Raw genomic sequence first — 24,410 nt, forward strand, 5'->3', positions numbered from 1 at the left:
GTCAGAGTCAACCCACAGACCAGCACCAAAGACCTACAACATCATCTTGCTGCAGATGGAGTCACTGTGCATCGTTCAAGCATTTGTGTAAAGCATCCGCACTTTACACAAAGAGATGCTGTATGTGAGAGTGATGCAGCGGGAGCATTTTCTCCGCCCACAGCACAAACAGAGCCGCTTGAGGTATGCTAAAGCACATATGACAAGCCAGCTTCATTTTGGAATAAGATGCCGTGGAATGATGCAACTAAAATTTAGTTATTTGGGCATAACCAGGGGTGTTATGCATGGAGGAAAAACAACACAGCATTCCAAGAAAAACACCTGTTACCTACAGTAAAATATTGTGGTGGTTCCATCATGCTGTGGGGCTGTGTGGCCAGTGCAGGGACTGGGAATCTTGTCAAAGTTGATGGATGCATGGATTCCACTCAGTATCAGCAGATTCTGGAGACTAATGTCCAGGAATCAGTGACAAAGCTGAAGCTGCGCCGGGGCTGGATTGTTCAACAAGACAACGAACCTAAACACTGCTCAAAATCCATTAAGGCATTCATTCAGAGGAACAAGTACAATGTTCTGGAATGGCCATCTCTGTCCCCAGACCTAAATATAATTGATAATCTGTGGTGTCAGTTATAGAGAGCTGTCCATGCTCGGAAGCCAGCAAACCTGAATTAACTAGAGATCTTTTGTAAAGAGGAATGGTCCAAAATACCTTCAACCAGTATCCAGACTCTCATTGGAACCTACAGGAAGCATTTAAAGGCTGTAATTTCTGCAAAAGGAGCATCTACAAAATATTGGTTTCATTTCTTTTTTTGTGGTGCCTATATTTATGCACCTACCTAATTTTGTTTAAACAACTATTGCACACTTTCTTTGAATCCAATAAATTTAATTTCCCTTCTCTAATATCACTTTGTGTCTCCTATATGATATGCCTTAATGGATTTTGAGCAGTGTTTAGGGTTGTTGTCTTGTTGAACAATCCAGCCCGGCGCAGCTTCTGCTTTGTCACTGATTCCTGGACATTAGTCTCCAGAATCTGCTGATACTGAGTGGAATCCATGCATCCCTCAACTTTGACAAGATTCCCAGTCCCTGCACTGGCCACACAGCCCCACAGCATGATGGAACCACCGGCGTACCTACCGGGGATGCGACCCCCTCAGCCGCAGGGGGGCCCGGGGCTGCTCTGGGGCCCGCTCACTGTGCGTGGGGGGAGCGCTGCTCTGGACCCCCCAGCAAGGTGCTCAACTGGCCGCAGCGTCTAATAGACGCTGCGCCAGTTTATTCCCCGCAGCCCCGCTCCAGTAGCCTGCATAGTCTCCGGCAGGCAGAGCAGGGCTACGGCAAGATGGCCGCCGAAGAAGCCCTGCACTAGAGACTATTTGTGTCTCTAGTACAGGGCTTTGGCAGCCATCTTGCCGTAGCCCTGCACTCTGCCTGTCAGCGCGGGAGATGTGCTGCAGGAGGACTCGGGGAGCTGCGAGCCAGATGCCGGGAGAGGAGGAGACTTCTGTCAGGTAAGTGAATTTTTTTTTTTTTTTTTTAACAGGTACATTTTTTTTCTAGTGTCTGCTGCCTACATTGTGATTTTCAGGTGTCTGCTGCCCACATTGTGATTTTCAGGTGTCTGCTGCCCACATTGTGATTTTCAGGTGTCTGCTGCCCACATTACGATTTTCAGGTGTCTGCTGCCCACATTACGATTTTCAGGTGTCTGCTGCCCACATTACGATTTTCTGGTGACTGCTGCCCACATTACGATTTTCAGGTGTCTGCTGCCCACATTACGATTTTCTGGTGTCTGCTGCCCACATTACGATTTTCAGGTGTCTGCTGCCCACATTACGATTTTCTGGTCACTGCTGCCCACATTGTGATTTTCTGGTGTCTGCCGCCCACATTGCGATTTTCTGGTCACTGCTGCCCACATTGTGATTTTCTGGTGTCTGCTGCCCACATTACGATTTTCTGGTGTCTGCTGCCCATATTACGATATTCTGGTGTCTGCTGCCCATATTACGATTTTCAGGTGCCTGCTGCCCACATTACGATTTTCAGGTGTCTGCTGACCACATTATGATTTTCTGGTGTCTGCTGCCCACATTGCGATTTTCTGGTGTCTGCTGCCCACATTACGATTTTCAGGTGTCTGCTGCCCACATTACGATTTTCTGGTCACTGCTGCCCTCATTGCGATTTTCTGGTCACTGCTGCCCACATTGTGATTTTCTGGTGTCTGCTGCCCACATTACGATTTTCTGGTGTCTGCTGCCCACATTACGATTTTCTGGTGTCTGCTGCCCATATTACGATTTTCAGGTGTCTGCTGCCCACATTATGATTTTCTGGTGTCTGCTGCCCACATTGCGATTTTCTGGTGTCTGCTGCCCACATTACGATTTTCTGGTGTCTGCTGCCCACATTACGATTTTCTGGTGTCTGCTGCCCACATTACAATTTTCTGGTCACTGCTGCCCACATTGCGATTTTCTGGTCACTGCTGCCCACATTGCGATTTTCAGGTGTCTGCTGCCCACATTACGATTTTCAGGTGTCTGCTGCCCACATTACGATTTTCAGGTGTCTGCTGCCCACATTGCGATTTTCAGGTGTCTGCTGCCCACATTGCGATTTTCAGGTGTCTGCTGCCCACATTGCGATTTTCAGGTGTCTGCTGCCCACATTGCGATTTTCATGTGTCTGCTGCCCACATTACGATTTTCTGGTGTATGCTGCCCACATTGCGATTTTCTGGTGACTGCTGCCCACATTGCGATTTTCTGGTGACTGCTGCCCACATAAGGATTTTCTGGTGACTGCTGCCCACATAAGGATTTTCTGGTCACTGCTGCCCACATTAGGATTTTCTGGAGTGTGCTGCCCACATTATGATATTCTGGTGACTGACTGCTGCCCACATTACGATTTTCTGGCCCACATTACGATTTTCTGTTGAACACTGCCCACGTTACGATTGGTGAATGCTGTCCATGTTACAATTTTCTGGTGAACGCTGCCCACATTACGATTTTCTGGTGAACTCTGCCCACATTACGATTTTCTGTCCCACATTACGATATTCTGGTGAACGCTGCCCACATTACGATTGTCTGGTGTATGCTGTCCACGTTACAATTTTCTGGTGACTGCTGCTCACGTTACGATTTTCTGGTGACTGGTGCCCACATTACAATTTTCTGGTGAACTCTGCCCACATTACGATTTTCTGGTGAACTCTGCCCACATTATGATTTTCTAAAGGCCCACATTACGATTTTCTGGTGAACTCTGCCCACATTACGATTTTCTGGCCCACATTACGATTGTCTGGTAAAATGCTGCCCACTTTACAATTAATTTACAGTGAAACGCTGCCCCATTACGATTATTTGGCACCTATGGGGGGGGGCCCCATCCAAATATTCGCAGGGGGGCCCAGTGATTTCTAGTTACGCCCCTGGATGGAACCACCACCGTATTTTACTGTAGGTAGCAGGTGTTTTTCTTGAAATGCTGTGTTGTGTTTCCTCCATGCATAATGCCCCTTGTTATGCCCCAATAACTAAATTTTAGTTGCATCAGTCTACGGCACTTTATTCCAAACATTATTCCCTTGACATTTTTTATCGTAACAACTAACAATTTATACAGGAAAATCATGACAATTAACAAGGTTGCCCAAACTTTCGCATCCCACTGTAGATAGTATTGAATCCTGGTACTCACCATATTTGTAGCAGGACAGGGTTGGACAGGAAAGACTCCAAAGCTATCTATTATGTTCTGTCAGCCAAGAAGGAGGAGAACCGTTGGAGGACTAAACCATCAATGTCACAGTACTCCTGCAACCTATTAAGCAAGATTTCATGATCATCTGTATCAAAAGCTACTGCAAGATCAAGCACAATTAGGATGGAACACATGCCAGAAGCTTATTGGTCTCCACCATTACTGCTATGTGACAGGTAAGATGAAACTATTTCTACATATAAGGAATGTACCTGTTAACAGTGAAAGTGCCGCCGAGACCCGGGCAGAATCTGTCACTTCCGGGTCTCGACGCTTGTTCCCCGTTGCCGGCCCTGCCAGTGACTCACAGTTCGCACAAGCTGATAGGCGGAGGGTGGCGTTCGCAGTGCGCCCTCCGCAAGAGTAAACAATAGTCAACTGACCCGCTCAGCTGATTGGAGCGCGGTCAGCTGATCTCTTCCTGTCAGGGTTTTGCTGTGTGATTGGTTGTGTGGAAGGTGGCTAGCCACTGATTGGAGAATGATTGATATTTTAGTGTGCAGAGTGCTCCCAGTCATCGCCCATGATAAGCATAGCTTTGGTTAGTTGCTGGGTGCGCGCTCTGATCATTGTTGATATTCTGGACTTCGACCTCGGATTGTATTTGACTACTCTGTTGTGTTTAACCTTTGCTTGATTCCTGGATAACCCTTTGCTTGCTGCCTGGACTGACCTCTGCTAAGTTACTGGATAGTCCTTGCTTGCCGCCTGGACCGGGCTTGGACTGTTATTGGATAATCCCTGTATGCCACTACTCTGGACGATAAGTATAGGGTCTACTCTCCTTATCAATCAGTTAACAGTGTGCATATACTCTCGCATAACTTGTTATTTCATCTGGAACTTCTGTTAACTGTTCACATAATGTTGCATGCAGACTTAAGGAACTGTATCATACTACATCCATTATCATCTGTTGCTATTCTGCATGCAAGTCTACGGGAACTGTTTCATAACTCTGATCAAAATTGCTATTGCTGTTGAATAGTTTTGCATGAAGATTATATACTTGGATTGCTCTGCCTGAACTGTGTATGTGATACTGCGGAACTGTGTTACTAGCCTCAGTAGTGGCCTCTGGTGGTGTATCTGCCTACTCTGTCAGCTTGTATGCCTTACTCGCTTAAAGGGAACCTGAAGCGAGTAAAATTATTTAAAACAAACACATGACGTAGCTGCAAATGAATATTACATACAGGATCTTCTCAAAAAATTAGCATATTGTGATAAAGTTCATTATTTTCTGTAATGTACTGATAAACATTAGACTTTCATATATTTTAGATTCATCACACACAACTGAAGTCATTCAAGCCTTTTTATTGTTTTAATATTGATGATTTTGGCATATAGCTCATGAAAACCCAAAATTCTTGTCTCAAAAAATTAGCATATTTCATCCGACCAATAAAAGAAAAGTGTTTTTGAAACAAAAAAAGTCAACCTTCAAATAATTATGTTCAGTTATGCACTCAATACTTGGTCGGGAATCCTTTTGCAGAAATGGCTGCTTCAATGCGGCGTGGCATGGAGGCAATCAGCCTGTGGCACTGCTCAGGTGTTATGGAGGCCCAGGATGCTTCGATAGCGGCCTTAAGCTCATCCAGAGTGTTGGGTCTTGCGTCTCTCAACTTTCTCTTCACAATATCCCACAGATTCTCTATGGGGTTCAGGTCAGGAGAGTTGGCAGGCCAATTGAGCACAGTAATACCATGGTCAGTAAACCATTTACCAGTGGTTTTGGCACTGTGAGCAGGTGCCAGGTCGTGCTGAAAAATAAAATCTTCATCTCCATAAAGCTTTTCAGCAGATGGAAGCATGAAGTGCTCCAAAATCTTCTGATAGTTAGCTGCATTGACCCTGTCCTTGATAAAACACAGTGGACCAACACCAGAAGCTGACATGGCACCCCAGACCATCACTGACTGTGGGTACTTGACACTGGACTTCAGGCATTTTGGCATTTCCCTCTCCCCAGTCTTCCTCCAGACTCTGGCACCTTGATTTCCGAATGACATGTAAAAGTTGCTTTCATCCGAAAAAAGTACTTTGGACCACTGAGCAACAGTGCAGTGCTGCTTCTCTGTAGCCCAGGTCAGGCGCCTTTGTCGCTGTTTCTGGTTCAAAAGTGGGTTCATGCTTACATCTGCTGAAAAGCTTTATGGAGATGAAGATTTCATTTTTCAGCACGACCTGGCACCTGCACACAGTGCCAACACCACTGGTAAATGGTTTACTGACCATGGTATTTCTGTGCTCAATTGGCCTGCCAACTCTCCTGACCTGAACCCCATAGAGAATCTGTGGGATATTGTGAAGAGAAAGTTGAGACGCAAGACCCAACACTCTGGATGAGCTTAAGGCCGCTATCGAAGCATCCTGGGCCTCCATAACACCTGAGCAGTGCCACAGGCTGATTGCCTCCATGCCATGCCGCATTGAAGCAGCCATTTCTGCAAAAGGATTCCCGACCAAGTATTGAGTGCATAACTGAACATAATTATTTGAAGGTTGACTTTTTTTGTTTCAAAAACACTTTTCTTTTATTGGTCGGATGAAATATGCTAATTTTTTGAGACAGGAATTTTGGGTTTTCATGAGCTGTATGCCAAAATCATCAATATTAAAACAATAAAAAGGCTTGAATGACTTCAGTTGTGTGTGATGAATCTAAAATATATGAAAGTCTAATGTTTATCAGTACATTACAGAAAATAATGAACTTTTTCACAATATGCTAATTTTTTGAGAAGATCCTGTACTTACCTCATTGTCAGTTCCTCTCAGAAGCTCACCGTTTTCTTCTTACAGTGATCCCTTCCAGTTCTGACAATATTTTGTCAGAACTGAAATATACCAGTTGCTGTCAGTTACAACTGAATGTGCAAGGTAATGTCCATGTTTCCCTATGGCTCAAGTGGGTGTTATTACAGTTTAACAGTGTGCTGACCAGGAAGATTTTATGGGGTAATGGACATTTTTAAAATGGAGGACGGAGAATTCCATTGATCACAGGGGACAAACTGGATGCAGCAGAGGAGAAAGAGATTGAGGAGTAGAGTACACGGGAGGTAAGTATGACCTGTGTATGGTTATTTTGACTTTTTATTTTCAGTTCAGGTTTTCTTTAAGTCCTAATTAGGGCCAGCTAGTGGTGTGGCAGGCAGGGACAGTTAGGTGTAAGTTAGTGTGTGCTAGGCAGGGATACCTAGGTGAAGAGCGAGACCTATAGCTTGGGCATACACACTGACTCCTCAAATTATATCACCAAGCCTTACACTATGAATCTAATTAAGTGATAATATTAATATTTTATATCTATGGAAGAGAATATCAGTGGACAATAACTTTAGGAATCTAACAATTGCAACTCCACCTCAGTGGAAATGACACAAATATTTAGAACTCAATAATGAAATGGATCAGCCAGTTTTGAAAGGTCTCCTCCTATTCTTGGGTTGGAAACCCCCATCCTTAATGGTCTGTGGCTGTATATAGATGATGTACATGAAAAAGGGTGCTACGGAAAGGACGGTGCCAGAAATAGCCGCTAGTAGAATGCTGGTAAATTTACTTGTGGTAATTCTGTGACATATCGGTATATTTTACCAATATTTTACTATTGCTAAACCTAACCCTATTCTCACACAGAGCTTGCCCACTACCAATGCCAGACCCTAACCGCCACCTCACCGATGCCTAAACATAACGCCCACCCAATAATGCCTAACCCTAACCAATCCCCTCACCAATGCCTAACCTTATCCACCACCACCGCAAACCCATCCGATACCACGCTCATCACTATAAACAAATAATATCAGGCACCATGGAAGTTTGTGCGCCTTATAGGTGCCCATGTTAATATCTGTACGAGGGAAATTAGGGCACTCTCATTTAAATGACTCCTGAGGTGAAGAAATAAATCTATTTTTACTTACCTGAGGCTTCTTCCAGCCCCTAGAAGTCATAGGGGTCCCTGGCCGCAGCTCCAGTCCTCCCCGGTGTCCCGCTGGAAGCCTGTAGCTATTACCGACCCATCGGCAGGTAAGTGCTTCTGTGCCCAGTACTCGGCCAGTGACGTGGGTGCTAGTGTTGGGCGAACAGTGTTCGCCACTGTTCGGGTTCGCCCGGATTTTGGCCTGTTCGGGTTCGGTTCGGCACCCACCGAACACCTCATGGTGTTCGGGAGGGTGCTCGGCCACGCTGCCCGAACCCAAACAGGCCTTCTTTGTTCGGCCGAACACAGCCGTGTCCGGCCGAACAAAGCCCCCTATAGGGTCCCAGCATAAATGGAGAGCATGCCCCGAGCGCGGGGGGGGGGGGGTCGGAAATGCCCCCCAACCCTCCCCGCTAAGCTCTCCCTTCTGCTGGACCCCATAAATTTAAATAGAAGCCCCCCCAAAGTACCTGGCAGGAGGAGGGCAGGAAGCGGGCAGCCGGAGATCGTAGGCGCTAGTATCATCTGGTACCTCCGCCCTCTCTCTGACGCACTTCCTGTTTACATTTGTAAGTCGCGTCAAGATAGAGCAGAAGTACCGCGATGACGCGTACGAGGGTACGTGTCATCATGTAGATGACACGTACCCTCGTACGCGTCATCGCGGTACTTCTGCTCTCTCTTGATGCGACTTACAAATGTAAACAAGAAGTGCGTCAGAGAGAGGGCGGAAGTACCAGATGGTACTAGCGCCTACGATCTCCGGCTGCCCGCTTCCTGCCCTCCTCCTGCCAGGTACTTTGGGGGGCTTCTATTTCAATTTATAGGGACCAGCAGAAGGGAGAGCTTAGCGGGGAGGGGTGGGGGGCATTCCCCCACCACCCCCCCACCCCGCGGTCAGGGCATGCTCTCCCTTTATGCTGGGACCCTATAGGGGGCCCCAAAGGGAGATATTCGGGGGGCCCATTAACTTGCATTGGGTTCGGGGTTCGGCCCGAACATGCCGAATATCGGGGGCATGTTCGGCCGAACCACCCCGAACCCGAACTTCTGGATGTTCGCCCAACACTAGTGGGTGCGTACTGCATGGGCACTTGTGCGCATGCATAAGCGTCAACCCACCGATGGGTAGGTAATAGTTACAGGAGGCCAGCAAGACACCAGCAAGGACCAGAGTTGTTCCAAGGGACCCAAATGACTTCTAGAGGCTGGAAGAAACCCCAAGAAATTAAAGATAGCTTTAATTCTTCGCCTCAAAGATGTAATGCCCCGGTGTTGCATTGTTTTATGGTGTAATGTCTCCCCGTCTATCATATAGCACTGCGTAGCATGCTAGCGCTTTATAAATAAAGTTTTAATAAAATAATAACTTTTGCAGTTCTTCAGGTAATACAAGTTTGCATTGTACTGCATGATAGGCGAGATCTCTTTTGTTCATGAAATAATGGAAAGGAATTGGTCTGAACAGAAAAAGATAGCAGCTATTCTGCAGGAATGGAGCTTCTGTGCAGTATCTCAGAGGAAATACATTTGGGCTGAATCCCAGATTGTTCTCTGCAATACTCCGGGTGAAGAGATTGTTTGTTCTGCCGCGCCGGCGTTTCAGAATGAAGCTCTACAGCTTGTGTGCCCGTTATCAGCTAGTGCTGTCACATTACCAGCATAGCTATTATTTCACTATCATCTCCCACGTCCATCAAAAGATCCATATAACAGTATGAGCCCCGAGCTTTCCTTCTATAACCTTGTAAGAAATTACCAAAGTATCATCTGACAGTGTTTTTGAAATCACTTTATTTATGCTATAATATTTTTAGCAAAAAAAAAAAGCATCTCTATTGATTGAGACTACAGAAGTTCCATTATCTTCAGCTATCAGTGGAAACAAAAAGAAGCTGCTAAATCAAAGGATCATTAACATAGGAGGTTTATAGTGAGAGTGGGAAGTCACTTAGTGCACAATACACAAAAATATGGATTCCACAGTAACCCCTCCCACCAGCTGTCGGAGCATATACACAAAAAGGGCGCTGGGGAAATTTGGCAGCATGGTACAGCCGCTCGTAATATATCAGCAATTCTGCCGTAGTTTCTTACAACGTTATATGGTACAGACGCTAGTAATATATCAGCAATTCTGCCGATTCTCTACTACTGGGTTCCCTTACTTTCACACTAAGGATAGGCTCTGGGTCCTATAAAGCCTTCCTGTTCCTCTCACTGTCCGCTCTTCCAGGGCTGTCACCCCCATTAGTAGTGTATGACCAATGGGTAGAATACTGCTCTGTGCCACCACAGGAGTTTTTCGGGAGCTAAGTGCTCCCAAAGATGGGTGCCTCCATACTACGCATGTGCATGGACTCGTGCCTACGCAGTACAGAGCCACCCATCTTTGGGAGCACTCGGGCTCCCAAAGCCTCTTGTGAAAGCAGAGAAATGCAAAAAGGATCCGCAAACCAGAGCAGGTTGAGGTAAAAAAAAGGCTGAAATGTTTATTTGAAAAATCCACAGACAAGGCAATAAAATCACAGGATCAACTAACGCGTATCGGGCCTACCATCTGCCCTTAATCGTAGTTAAGAGTGTACCTGTGCGAGAGGAAATTTATGTGAAGCTAGGGGAGAGAAAGCTCCACCCCCAGGAACACACAAGCCGCATCTTAAAGAGACATATATATCCCCAAAGAATACAATATAAAAATACAATAATGACATTGAAAATATGACATAGAAATATAAAAATGTGTTAAGAAAAAGTTGTCACTGACAAACCATGGAGGTAGAAATAGACAGGAGAGGAGAGAGGACAGCAGCGGCAAGTCACATAGATTATTATCTAAGCACAACATGTATAGTTATGGAGAGGAAAAGGGCCTCAATGTGTATACACCAGGCTCAAATCCCATCTCCTATTTAAACCTTGTGGTATACGGGTGCCTAGCCTGTGAATCCAAAAGGCTTCACGTTTTAAAAGCAATCTCTGCAGATCGCCTCCCCTGACTGGACAAACCACCCGCTCCACTCCCTGAAAGGCAAAAGAAGAGAGATCTCTCTCATGTACTGTTTCAAAATGTTTAGAGACCGCAGATTTGCGAAAAGTGTTCCAGTTAGTATCACAATAATGTTCCGCTATGCGGGCTCTGAGGTGACGAGTAGTGCACCCCACATATTGTATACGACATGTCATGCAAGAGATAACATAAATCGTGTATTTAGTGTCGCAGTTAACATACTGCTTAATAGGAAAACTTTTGTTATGAGCAAAGGAGAATATCGAATTACTTTTTTTGTGACACTGACAATAATTACATGTGGAAAACCCGCAAGGATAAGAGCCCACTGTGGCTAGCCAGGTCGGGGTGCGGGAAGAGGAGGGAGACCGGAAAAGGCTGGGTGAGAGAATGGACCCTAGGGTACGAGCCCTCCTGGCAGAAAAACGACATCCTTTATCCAGGATAGTTTTGAGTTTTGTATCCGGATACAGCACAGGAATATACTTTCTGATAATGCTTGTGATTTTATTATACTCAAGGCTGTAGCTGGTGACAAAAGTGACCCGATCCTCTCCGGCCTCCCTCGCCACCCTATTCCTCAATAGATCTGGCCGTGGTCTATTTGTACCCTTTTGGCGTCCCACAGCCAACTGTCTTCTAGTATAGCCTCTTTGTTTAAGCCTAGTCTCCACCAGGCTACACTCCTGCTCTAGATCCACTGGGTCTGAGCAGTTACGTGCAGCCCTGATGAATTCCCCTGTAGGGATAGCATTTAGGGTATGTCTAGGGTGACACGAGTTGGCAAGCAGAATGGAATTGCCCGCAGTGGGTTTCCGAAAGGTGCGGGTAGTGACTGTATGTAATGAGGGATTCCCTGTGAGTGTAAGATCCAAATAGTCAATTTTGACCGGATCTGAGTTCATGGTGAATTTTAAATTAAGGTCATTATTATTGACATAAATCAGAAAGTCCCCCAGGAGAGCGGGAGGACCCCCCTACACCAAAAGTAAATCGTCAATAAACCTGTCATACCAAATGATATGGGAGGCATAGGGGTTATCATCTCCAAAGATGCGGAGCTCCTCCCACCACCCCATGTAGAGGTTCGCAAGGGAGGGGGAAAATTTTGCCCCCATGGAAGCTCTGCATCTCTGGAGATAAAACCCCAAATCAAACATAAAATAATTGTGCGTGAGGAGGTACCCCACCGCCCTCCCGAGGAAAGCTTGTAGGGGCTCGGCAAAAGAAGAATATTTGCGGAGATGGAAATCCATGGCTTTCAAAGCTAAATTATGTGGAATGGAAGAATAAAGTGATGTGACATCCATAGTCACCCACAGGAACCCGTCCTCCCAAAAGAAGCTATCAAAGCTTGAGAGAACATGACGGGTATCCTGCAGGTAACCCGGAAGTCTAGTGACAAGGGGCTGTAGATGTGCATCGACCCACTCACCCAGACACTCACCCACGGAGCCAATCCCGGCCACAATTGGCCGGCCCCGCGGGGGAACGTCCGGTTTGTGGATCTTCGGGAGATGGTGGAAGACGGGCACAACCGGGTGCAATGGATACAAGAACTCTGACATCCGTTTAGTTAGTACACCCGTGCTGAGCCCGAGGTCCAGCAGCACCCGAAGATCCTGCAGGAAATCCTGTGTAGGATCCCGGAGTAAGGGCCGATACACATCCACATCCTTCAATTGTCTGAGGGCTTCCGCTCTGTAGTCCAGCGCATCCAGGACCACGACCGAACCTCCCTTGTCTGCCGAACGTATGACAATGTCTTTATTACTTTCCAAAGTGGCAAGAGCGTGTCGCTCGGAGACTGAGAGGTCGGAGGGGGCCCTGGACGCCCTGGACAACACGGTCAACTCCCCCTCAATGAGATCCTGAAAAGAATCCAATTCAGGAGACCTGGCATTGACTGGGTAGAAAGATGGATTGGAAATTCTAATTGGAACCACCTGTTGCAAACCCACTCCGTCTGGTTTATGTTCATCCAAATCCCGTAGTGCACTAAGGGTCCTAATGTCCTGAAACGAGGAGACATCCTCAATATAATTCTGGGACAAAGGAGTCATGATCCTCCTTACTGTCTTGTGAAAGCAGATTGGACCAGAGGTGACATCGCGGAAATGAGGGAACCATGAGAGTAACGGCAAGGCTCTATAGAACCCAGAGCCAGCTCACCATAGGTGAGTTTCTTTTTTTTCACTTCAGACTTGCTTTAAGCCTAACACTAAGCCCCCTTTCTACTCCTAATGCCACTATCGACTTTAGAACGCTAACATAAAGCTTTCAAAGCTAACACTAACCTACCCCTACCTACTCCCAAAACTAATCTACACCTACACCCTGTTTCTAATTAACTTACCATGCCGCCGATAACTTAACCGCAATCACTGTCGCCCCTCCAATTCATCTACAGTCGGCACCTGCTGCAACCAAAATGTCCACTGGGCGCCGCTATCACTGGAAATTCTATCTTGTGGTCTAAGTGGCGCACAAGTTTCCATGCAGTTACTGGTGCCCAAGGCACACTAGATGTGATCATCTCATGAATATCTAGTGTGAGTTGTGGAAAGAATTTTATAATTAATCTGTTAACCTATGTGACTATATAGTCCACATGCACAAGATTAGATTATTGTGTTAGAGTGACACTTTAAGTTAACCAAGGAGTTATCACGATATCACTGAATATATGTTTTGAACCATTCACTGTGCACAGCTTTCTATATTCCTTCACAGTAAAAGACCAGAACAACCTTCAAAACCTCCCCCCAGTGTCATTCTGTGCCAGGCGCAGAATGAGCAGGTTGAAGGGGCCAGTCTAAACCAGTTTCCTGAAGGTGAGAGAAACGAAACAGGAAACTGGTGAACAGAAGATTTCTTGTTCCTGTTGACTTCTAAATTATTTATGAAGGACACAGAGGAGGACCGGACACACCCAGAAGAAGAAACTGGACATTGCTCATTGGACTTATGGGATTACAGACTGTTTGGAGGGAGGAATATATTAGCATGTTAACTGGGGTATAAAGATCAGCAGAGGAAGGAAGTCTCTACCCTTTTGTGACTAGCCGGGCTGCAGCTAGCCTGTTTTCTCCTTTACTAAATGCTGGTATATAAAAGGGTCCTCAGCTGAGTGAATAAAGATTTCATTTTCATTGGCACGAAATGGAGGAGTCTCATTGAGTAAGTTTATTTCCTTTAACATCTGGTCTGCATCGAACCGGAAAACCTATAGTCACAGAGAGGTGAGGCCTAGGAACGCGTTTGCGACTGGCGAATCTGATAGTAAGCTGGTGAAAGCCCACCGGGATTATATTTCCTTTAAAAAGGTGGCCAAATGCAAGATCTAGATCTCACGTCTTTGTGACATACGGTTTATTTCGAACCGTGAGACTTCTTCAGCCAAGGTCGGTGAAATCGCCTGCTTAGGATTCTAAAACAAACTTCTCGGGTGTCCTGAAAGCTTCTTAAATTGTAAGTACTACCTTTTATTTCTGTAACTTCTCATACATAGGGCTGCGCAAAATTAGAGTATAAGTTTTGATGTGTTGTTATATTGTTTTGCATGACACAATCTGTGGTCAGTTTCCTGAGCTACTGTGTGCCTCAGCGGAATTGTAAGTTTTTGCAATAGAACACAGCCGCGTAACAGGCAGTAATATCGGAGTGGATCTAGATCACAGGTTGTTTCTGTATTTTAGTCAGGGGTACCCTCATGCAGAAGTTCATCACACTGAGTGAATCCGGTCTCCGCTGCAGCTCCCGACGGGCAGATACGTAGTTCTGCCAGGTAGAAACGTAACTCTACAAATCCATCTCAGGGACGAGACCGCTGACATTGTAATTCTCAAAACAAGTGTATGAACGAGGGAGGTTGAGAATGGGGCAAGGTACAGGCAAAATTAAAGCAACTGATGATGAATATGTCATGCGCAGGAGGAACAAAAGCTGGGTAAAATATTGTAGCCTGTGGAGGAGTAAATTTGGTTTTTCGGGACACCTTCACCCTGACGGGTGCAAGAAACTCGTTTCTCAAATTAAATGTGAAGCACAAAGTGACAGGAAGCTAGAAGGTCGGTTTGGCTTAGCAGAAGCTAAAATATGGCTAGAAGAGGCGCATAAGAGGCAGAAACAGGTGAATACATATTGGTTAGGAAAAAAGAACAAAGACCTGGAAGTGGTAACATGCACTCCACGCCAAGACCCCAAGATCCCTCCCCCAGCCCAGGGCCAAGCCGTACCAGTCCTAGACCAGGCTGAGGCCCTCCCACATGACGCAGATGGGGCCCCACAGGGAGGTGGAACTAAGCAAAAGGAGGAAGGGGGGGCCACGGGAGGTTTGGAGGTAGGAACAGATAGAGAGGGAGTGCTGACGAGAGCCAGCAAAAGGAAGATAGAGGGGGAGGCAGGGGTGCACGTTTCACAAGTATATCCACCACTACCCCCACCATATGTGCACCTGCGGGCTACAGCCCCTGCCTATGAGGCAACTACTATGCCCATGATTCAGATGCCAAACCCTGCGGGAGGTGAGGCTGTGAGAGTTTATAGGCCATGGACAGATAACGATGTGAAGGAAGCTCTACAGGGCATACCCTCACATCGTGAAGACATAGATACATGCATAAGGGATATGAAAAACCTCCGTATCAGCTACGGCCTAGACGGGTTGGAATGTGAGAGGGTCCTTAGAGGGAAGTTCCAAACAGACTGGCACATGGTAGCTGGTACCTGGAACCCCTTTGATGCAGGAGATCCAACAGGAGATCCACCTGTTCCCCCTAAACCTCTGGTCTGGGACAGCGCTGATCTGATTCAAAGATATGATGCTGTACTCGACAGGGCTAGGGAGAAGTATAAGACGTCACCTGATTGGGGCCAGATTTCCATCATCACCCAAAAAGATGAGGAGGGAGTGGATGAGTTAGTAGCCAGGGTAGTGGAGATTTTCAACAGACATAGTGGCATAGCTCCCCCTGCTGACCGAACAGTAGATTCCCCATACGAACAACAACTTAAAATTGCTGTACACAGAGCTTTGAAAGAGGATGTGGCCAAGTTTGTGACAAAGCATATGGTTAACCATAGAACTTGCAGCCTGAATGATTTTCTAGAATATGCCCGGCATGCTGAACGTGTTATCAAAGAAAAGGTAAAGAAGGGGAAGAAAGTTGCCACAAATGTTTATGATTGCAGTGATGAGAATGGTTGTTATGTGAATGATAATGGGCATTTCACACGCCCACGAAAGCGCAGATCTAAGGATTTTGAAGGTCGCAGAGAACGCGGAGAATGTTTTGAATGTGGGTCGAAAGATCACCTGGCCCGGCATTGCCCCCAGAGGGCCCGAGGTCAACAGCGACAAAGTATGGTTAAGGGTATTAATTCTGCCCTAGTTGAAGGCAACTGAGTAAGTGAATTTATTGATGAAAATAGAATGTTACGTTGTGGTGTGTAAGATGTGAAGCTGGGAATTCTGAGCTCTGAAATCTAAATCACCAGAGCTCCCAGGGAAAGTATCCAGCTGAGGAGGAGGAGGGGGGCTATAGGAGAAATCCACAAGTTATGAGCTGCTGTTTGTCTGTCTGTTTGTTGTTTGTGTAGTTTGTACAGTATACAAATGTCTGTACAAGTTTTATACTCTGTCTGTTTGATGTTTGTCTGAAGATTGAGAATTTAAAAGTGATTTTAACTGTTGCAGTTGTCTGTTTGTGAATGTTATTTGGGATGTGTTTGTACTGTTAAATTCTGTGAAATTTGAGTGGAGTTTCTGTCTGGAATCTGTGAGAAGGTATGAGTCACGCCCACATTTCTGAGGAGGGGGCAAGAGTCCTCATGGACTACAAATTCCAGCTAGATGATGAAACTGATTTCAGCCTAGGTGTGTGTGTGTGTTGAAGCGGAACAGGGTGATTTAAGAGAATGCATGTTGCAAGATGAAAGGTTTGTTTGAAAAGAAGTTAATATATATATTTGTTTTGAAACCCAGAATGCGGGATATTAAAAAAAAAAGAGAAACCCCGCAGATATTACTTTCAATTATAAGAGTAAATATGATGATTTTTGTTTTTTGCTTCTGGGAACAATTGATTGCTGCATTGCTGTAGTATGTGGGTCATTGTCATCGATTGATTGGCCGTTTTGATTGACACCTGATTAAATTTTTTATAATTCATGGATATGTTAGAAGGAGTTCAGTAAAATGACTTTCATAGAAATATTTTGACCACAAAGCCTTGTCTGATGGCGACTGCAGAAAGGGATGCATGATTGTAGTTCTCTGCCAAGAGCCCAACCCCACCCCCACCAGCCCCATGAGCCCCACCCCACCCCCCACCAGCTCCATCCATCAAACCCCCCCCCCCCCCCACCCCGCCTATGCTGCACAGCCAGTTTGCTTGGGCATTTACGTCTTTACTGTCCAAAAACGCTGCACCACCCTGGTCCCCTGTACTTTGTTGTTAATTGACCACAGGATGTTTTTTCCCGTCCGCATGTGCCAGTGACTTGTCCGCAGGGCAATTGACGAATCCCTGTGGATCAGTTTTATGTGCACAGGAGGGAATACACCAACAGGTCTTACAGTAGTGAGCTGAAGAACATCGTAGAATAGATAAGCTTCTATCTGCGTCTTTGCTCAAGCTGTGTGTTTATCACTTACCCTACGCCACCCTGTTATATGGGATCCCGTCCCCCACTGTTTTCACTACCAGCCTGTATGCTTTCCCATCATGCATACGTCTGCGGCTTAGTGGCGTCCGCAGGGTTAGGTGTCAGCAACTGAGGAGCCCACCCGTCCCACAGACCATGGATGTTCTCCGGGCTCCCACAACACTGGCCATTCACATGTGTGCAACATCCCAATCCCCTCATCTCCCGTGGCAACGACTTGGCAGTCCTGACATATGCAACTACAACTCCCTCTGCTGACTTGCAGTCTAAGACTTTACCTACAGGTCGCTCTGTACATTGCTGACCTACTAACCTTCCTTTGACTGATTTTGTCCAATTTATTTGTGGTGATGACACATGAGTCTTACATGTGTCAACAGGAGGGATAGTGGCTAAATTAGAATAAAACCACATAGGAACATTTAAGCCATTGCAAGAGGGCGCACATGGGCCCTCCGAATCCAGATTAATTAAAAGATCCAGAGCCACAGCTTGCTACGAACATTCACATGAAGCTTCGGTGGCTTTTGAAACAAAAGAAATGTTGTTTGAATCTTGCTCAAGAAGAACGCTTAGCGGTCATTTCCTTTTAAAACAGTAGCCAGATCCAATCTGTTCTTGATAGTTAGCACCACGGGGTAAAGAGGGGCGGAAATTTGAGATCCTGAGGCGACGGGAACATTTGCCTGAGCCTCAGTGCGACCACGATCTCAAAGGCTGTGGGAAGATATTAGAGGATTCTTCCTAAGGCACAGGTGTAGTTCTTTATCTTGAACCATGGTGAAAAGGAGATAAAAAAGGGGGAACAGATACCTAAAAAGGCTACATAGGGGAAGTTGGGTTAGAGCCATAGCATTTTTAAAGAAGAAGAAGAGCCCTGGAATGACAATGACAATACGACCTCCATTGAACAGCAATGACAGGATAGACAAAGAGATTACTGACCCATCCCCACCGGACAGTATTAACAAGATGAACGTGACAACGTTTTAGTGACCGGTGGAATTTTTAATTTTTGGATTACTTTGGCAATTTTTACTGCAAACCGAGTGAATGTACCGAGTGAATGTGTCTGACTGTATTATGTGTGCAGCGGCTAGACCGCAGATTGCTCTGGTATCAGTAGTGGCGAGTGGGTTTGAATTAGAATGTATGATACAAAGTATGATAAGTGTGAATCAACCACGGAACTGTACCACAGAGAGAGTCCGTATGAAGGTACCAGGCATGCCGCAGCGTGCATTTGCTACAGCCAGCAATCTTACGTGCTATAATAGATCTGCCCCCAGTAACCATCCAATGATCAAGTATTGTGGAGAAATAGTGGAAATAACCAACGATAAAGGGTTGAGCCTAGGAACAAAATGGCAGTTAGAAGATACATGGTAGACTTGTGAACCCAACAAAGCAGAATCATCATTGCCACCAGAATGGAAAGGGTTGTGTGCCCCTGTCTGGATGATAGAACATGTCACTATATTGCCCTATGAGTCCTTTAAAATTTTGGTGGATAAAAAGGTACACCGGAGTAAAAGGGAGGCACCAAAAGGGAGTTTGGACCCATATGTATATATTGATGCGATAGGGGTCCCCAGAGGGGTGCCAGACGAGTTCAAGGCTAGGAACCAAATTGCTGCAGGGTTTGAGTCCATTTTCCTATGGCCAACAGTTAACATAAATGTAGATTGGATTAATTACATCTATTACAATCAGCAGAGATTTGTTAATTATACTAGAGACGCTATCGAAGGTTTGGCAGAGCAACTGAAAGCAACATCATTAACAGCACTGCAGAATAGAATTGCATTAGATATGCTGTTGGCAGAGAAAGGGGGTGTATGTGAATTTTTTGGGGAACAATGTTGTACCTACATTCCAGATAATACATCCCCTGATGGAAAAGTGACAGTGGCTCTTCAGCAGTTAAAAGACCTATCCGAAGAGCTGAAACGAAACTCAGGTGTTTCAAACCCAATAACAGACTGGTTACAGAACTGGTTTGGAAGCTGGACTTCATTTTTTCAGAGTTTTGGTATCGCATTCCTAACTGTTCTTATGGTTCTGTTCCTGCTAGCCTGCTGTATTTTTCCAATGCTGAGAACATTTTTTGCAAGGTTGATAGATAAGCATATGAGTATTACTATGTATGCAGCCTTAGCACAGCATGATGAAAAAGCATACAGTGATTTGGGAGGAGATTATGATGGTATGCTGGAAGGAGATGGCCAGGCCAACGTGTGAAGCAATAATTCCAGCTCACGGCCAGAGCCTGATTTTTGTTTTTGAGCATTTCACTTCTATGCCTTGACTTGCTGTAGTGCATACCCATTTGCAGCAAAGGGGAGTAGAAGGCTGTGTTTGCTTGAACCTCTGACCCCTGTAGTGGAGACACATTTGCAGATACCTGAGGCTTAAGTAAGCATAAGCATAGAAATGTGAATGTAAATATTTCTTTTGATATTCATATATAATCAAGCCACAACCCACAGTATTAATTATAAACAGGAGGGAAATGTGGAAAGAATTTTATAATTAATCTGTTAACCTATGTGACTATATAGTCCACATGCACAAGATTAGATTATTGTGTTAGAGTGACACTTTAAGTTAACCAAGGAGTTATCACGATATCACTGAATATATGTTTTGAACCATTCACTGTGCACAGCTTTCTATATTCCTTCACAGTAAAAGACCAGAACAACCTTCAAAACCTCCCCCCAGTGTCATTCTGTGCCAGGCGCAGAATGAGCAGGTTGAAGGGGCCAGTCTAAACCAGTTTCCTGAAGGTGAGAGAAACGAAACAGGAAACTGGTGAACAGAAGATTTCTTGTTCCTGTTGACTTCTAAATTATTTATGAAGGACACAGAGGAGGACCGGACACACCCAGAAGAAGAAACTGGACATTGCTCATTGGACTTATGGGATTACAGACTGTTTGGAGGGAGGAATATATTAGCATGTTAACTGGGGTATAAAGATCAGCAGAGGAAGGAAGTCTCTACCCTTTTGTGACTAGCCGGGCTGCAGCTAGCCTGTTTTCTCCTTTACTAAATGCTGGTATATAAAAGGGTCCTCAGCTGAGTGAATAAAGATTTCATTTTCATTGGCACGAAATGGAGGAGTCTCATTGAGTAAGTTTATTTCCTTTAACATCGTACCACCCAAAGTCATTGGCCTCCCCTTCAGCAATCTGCTGCACTGGATCCGGCTCACATGGCTGGTGTTGTAGTTCCATTAGAGTCCCAGCTGCGGGGCACCTCCTGCTCAGCCCCACCTCCCCTCCCTGAAGAACTTGACAGATAGCTAAGCTGTAATGTGCAACAAAGGTCAGCACCATTGTTTTATTATGCAATAAAAGAATAAAAATAATAACAGTGGAATCGCAGTTATACATCTCGTCTAGAACATAATAAATTACAAATACAAAAGTACATTACACCAAGGAAGGGTGGATATTGTATTATAGAACTGGCACATAACTCACATATTTTACAGTCAGAACAAACACACATGAATATGTGTATAGATATGGGCAGCATGGTGGCATAATGGTTAGCACTCTTGCATTGCAGTCCTGGGTCCCTGGTTTGAAACCCAGCCAGGGAACTATCTGCAAGGAGTTTGTATGCTCTCCCCGTTTCTGCGTGGATTTCCTCCAAGCACTACGGTTACAGGATTGCACCTAAAAATTGGTCCTAGACTATGATACATACACTACGCGGTACATAGACCTAGTTGAACTCGATAGACGTATGTCTTTGTTCAACCCAAATAACTATGTAACTATGTAACTATGACTATGGTAGGGATTAGATTGTGATCCCCTCTGAGGGACAGCTACGTGAGAAGACAGTATACTCTGTACAGCACTGGGGAAGATGTCGGTTATACATATTGATACTAAATCTTAAAAATAAATAATAATATATCGTAAATAGTGCTTGTTAGAGGATAGTAAATCAACATACACATAATGCATCAGGTTATGGTCACATGGGAAATCGAACAATTATTTTCACTAAGAAATAACTCAAACTTAGTTGAGCAACATGCTCATTAACTATACCATTAACAAGTACCTGTTGTCTAGGTGTCTCGTACCTGATGTACCTGATATCTTGGTAGACTTGTCTACACTGTATCTTGGGATTCTAACCAATTTTTCCAGATCTTGGTGAACTTTACTGAGCACTTATAATGAGAATACAGCACCTTTTCAAACTGAGTGACTTTGACAATGGGACAATTGAGATTGGTCTGGGGAGAACCACTTACCTTCCAAGCAAGGAACAGTGATTTGCACAGGAATAACCTCTGATAGGGTTGTCCGTCAACTTTTTCCATTAATCCAAATACACATAACTTGGGATCTAAGTGCAAATGTATACCAGTTATCTTGGAAAGTGTTTGTATCACCTCCTGCCAAAATGCCTCTAAAACAGGGCAGAACTAAGAAGATGAACACAATTAGCATACACAAACACACACACACACACACACACACACACACACACACACACACACACACACACACACACACACACACACACACACACACACACCACACACACACACACACACACACACACACACACACACACACACACACACACACACACGGCAATTATCATCATCTTCTAACTGTTAGGCAAACATAGAGGCCAGAGACCAATATACCTGAAGAATATTATATAATTGGATTAGGCGGTTGTGTGGTACAGGATAGTCTGACGACTGACAGAAATTTAGACAGAAATTTAGAAGCCCTCCCACTCATCTGTATCAATAGATATATTGCTTTGCTAAAACCTCAAAGTTTTATTCCATCTTCTTTAAAAGACTCATATTCATAGTGAACATTAACTAAAAGTCTATATCCTCCCCCTCATGGTTCAGCCGACTCTTACTCTTCATGACCACGAAAAAAGTCCATGTACTCAGTAGAAACATAGTAGTACACAGTCCAAAGATCCGATTGGTTCCACCAAATAACTTTAGCTCTTTAAAATGTAGCTACTTTATTCAATGATTAACCCATTCAGGTTCCGTCGTTTTCACGTGAGAAATGTTCACCTCCCATTCATTAGCCTATAACTTTATCACTACTTATCACAATGCACTGATCTATATCTTGTTTTTTCAGCCACCAATTAGGCTTTCTTTGGGGGGTACATTTTGCTAAGAGCCACTTTACGGTACATGCATTTTAACAGGAAGAATAAGAAAAAACGGAAAAAATTCATTATTTCTCAGTTTTCAGCCATTATAGTTTTAAAATAATACATGCCTCCATAATTAAAACTCATGTATTGTATTTGCCCATATGTCCCGGTTATAACACTATTAAAATTATGTCCCTATCACAATGTATGGCGACAATATTTTATTTGGAAATAAAGGTGCATTTTTTCCGTTTTGCATCTATCACTATTTACAAGTTCAAAATAAAAAAAATATAGAAATATTTCATCTTTACATTGATATTTAAAAAGTTTAGACCCTTAGGTAAATATTTACATGTTTTTTTTTTTATTGTAATGGTTTTTTTTTTTTTTATTGTAAACATTTTATTTGGGTAGTTTTGGGAGGGTGGGAGGTAAACAATAGATTGATAATGTAAATGTGTGTTAATTAAAAAATTTTTTTTTTTACAGGTGTAGTATTACTTTTTGGCCACAAGATGGCGGCCATGAGTTTGTTTACATGACGTCACTCTAAGCGTAACACACGCTTAGAGTGACTCATCGCAGAGGGAACGGCCAGAAAAGGCGCAGCTTCCGAGAGAAGCTGTCGCTTTTTCAGCGGGGGAGAGGAATCAATGATCGGGCACCATAGACCAATACATTGAATCCCTGGCTACCGAATCCGCGGCCGGGAGTGCGCGTGCACGCGCGCGGACGGCCGCGGGGGCGCGCGGTAGCGCGCATGGTTCCTGGACGTAGAAACTACGTCCAGGAACCAAAATAGGTTAAAAAATAGCAAATAGTAGTTGTATGATCACATCTCTTGTTTTTGCCTCACGCATGGTGCATGTCTCACACTACAGTTGCTAAAATAGTAGTATGCTGGGTCTGAGCTGACATCTTAATGTGACATCTGTATGTAGTTTACTATTGTTACTAATCTAAAATTAAAGCTGAGATGCACATAAATACAAGTTTACTGGGTTCTTTTCCGTTAGCCGGGCGCAACTAATAGGTGTCGCTAAGACTCCGTTAGCCGGGCGCAACTGAGCTAAGTAATGTAGAATGTAATCTCCCTCGCCAGCGATTGCTGCCAGCAGAGTTACAGCTTTCCTTACTATCCATAGCGGCCTCGAGGGGGAATAGTAATTAACGCCGCTGGGATTTTGCAGGCCGAGGGGAATTACATTCTACATTACTTAGCACCACCTAGTGGTTGCGCCCGGCTAATGGAATAGTACCGTTTACTGTATAAGAGAATTGCATATGCATATATATTGCTGTTTGTGATCATGTTGGTGTCCCAGGCAGGACCATACCACAACCATTACCCAAGCCACTATTACCGAGCAATTACTCATGTACATATTGTTCAATTTTTATTACCATCTGTTATGGCCACCATCGGAGAGACAGAAGGGACTCCCATAACCAACATTGGCACTGTGGTTCCAACCAAAATGAACACTCCTACCTTGCTCCTGGGCTGGTATACTGTGGTAGGTATATGTCCTGATGCTTCAGTGCCACTCATTCAGCCAACTATGTTCAACTTTGCTGCCTGCCGTCTCCTGGTCTCCTCCTCCCTATTGTCTATCCAGCCACCAAAGATGCAGGCAAAGAGGGTTGAAGGTGGAAAGAGTGTTTTAGAGATCAGTAAATGATAATCAATGAGATTGCTAGTGATAATAATGTGTGAATAAGATTAAGTTGGGTGCTGGCTTATCTAAAGGTTATTAATATTATTACTATACATTTATACAGAACCAGCACATCTTCTGCTTTGCTGTCACAACAAGTCCC

The 24,410-nt window shown here is 44.7% G+C and overlaps 1 long non-coding RNA gene across 6 annotated transcripts in view; it reads right to left on the bottom strand.

The window, feature by feature from the left end:
• Positions 1-24,410, bottom strand: part of LOC137543972 (uncharacterized) — a 151,005-nt gene that overhangs the window by 117,370 nt on the left and 9,225 nt on the right. For 3 of the 6 annotated variants that reach the window (XR_011025683.1, XR_011025687.1, XR_011025682.1), the window contains exons 3-4: positions 24,082-24,200; positions 21,700-21,794 (exon numbers count right to left, since the gene is read on the bottom strand). This is a non-coding gene — a long non-coding RNA (uncharacterized lncRNA). Of the gene's footprint in view, positions 1-3,738; positions 3,862-20,602; positions 20,733-21,699; positions 21,795-24,081; positions 24,201-24,410 lie in introns of those variants that run through there. The other 3 variants (XR_011025684.1, XR_011025686.1, XR_011025685.1) reach the window with 3 other exon arrangements.

The sequence above is a fragment of the Hyperolius riggenbachi genome, chromosome 2 (genome assembly GCF_040937935.1).
Source record: "Hyperolius riggenbachi isolate aHypRig1 chromosome 2, aHypRig1.pri, whole genome shotgun sequence".
Lineage (NCBI taxonomy): Eukaryota > Metazoa > Chordata > Amphibia > Anura > Hyperoliidae > Hyperolius > Hyperolius riggenbachi.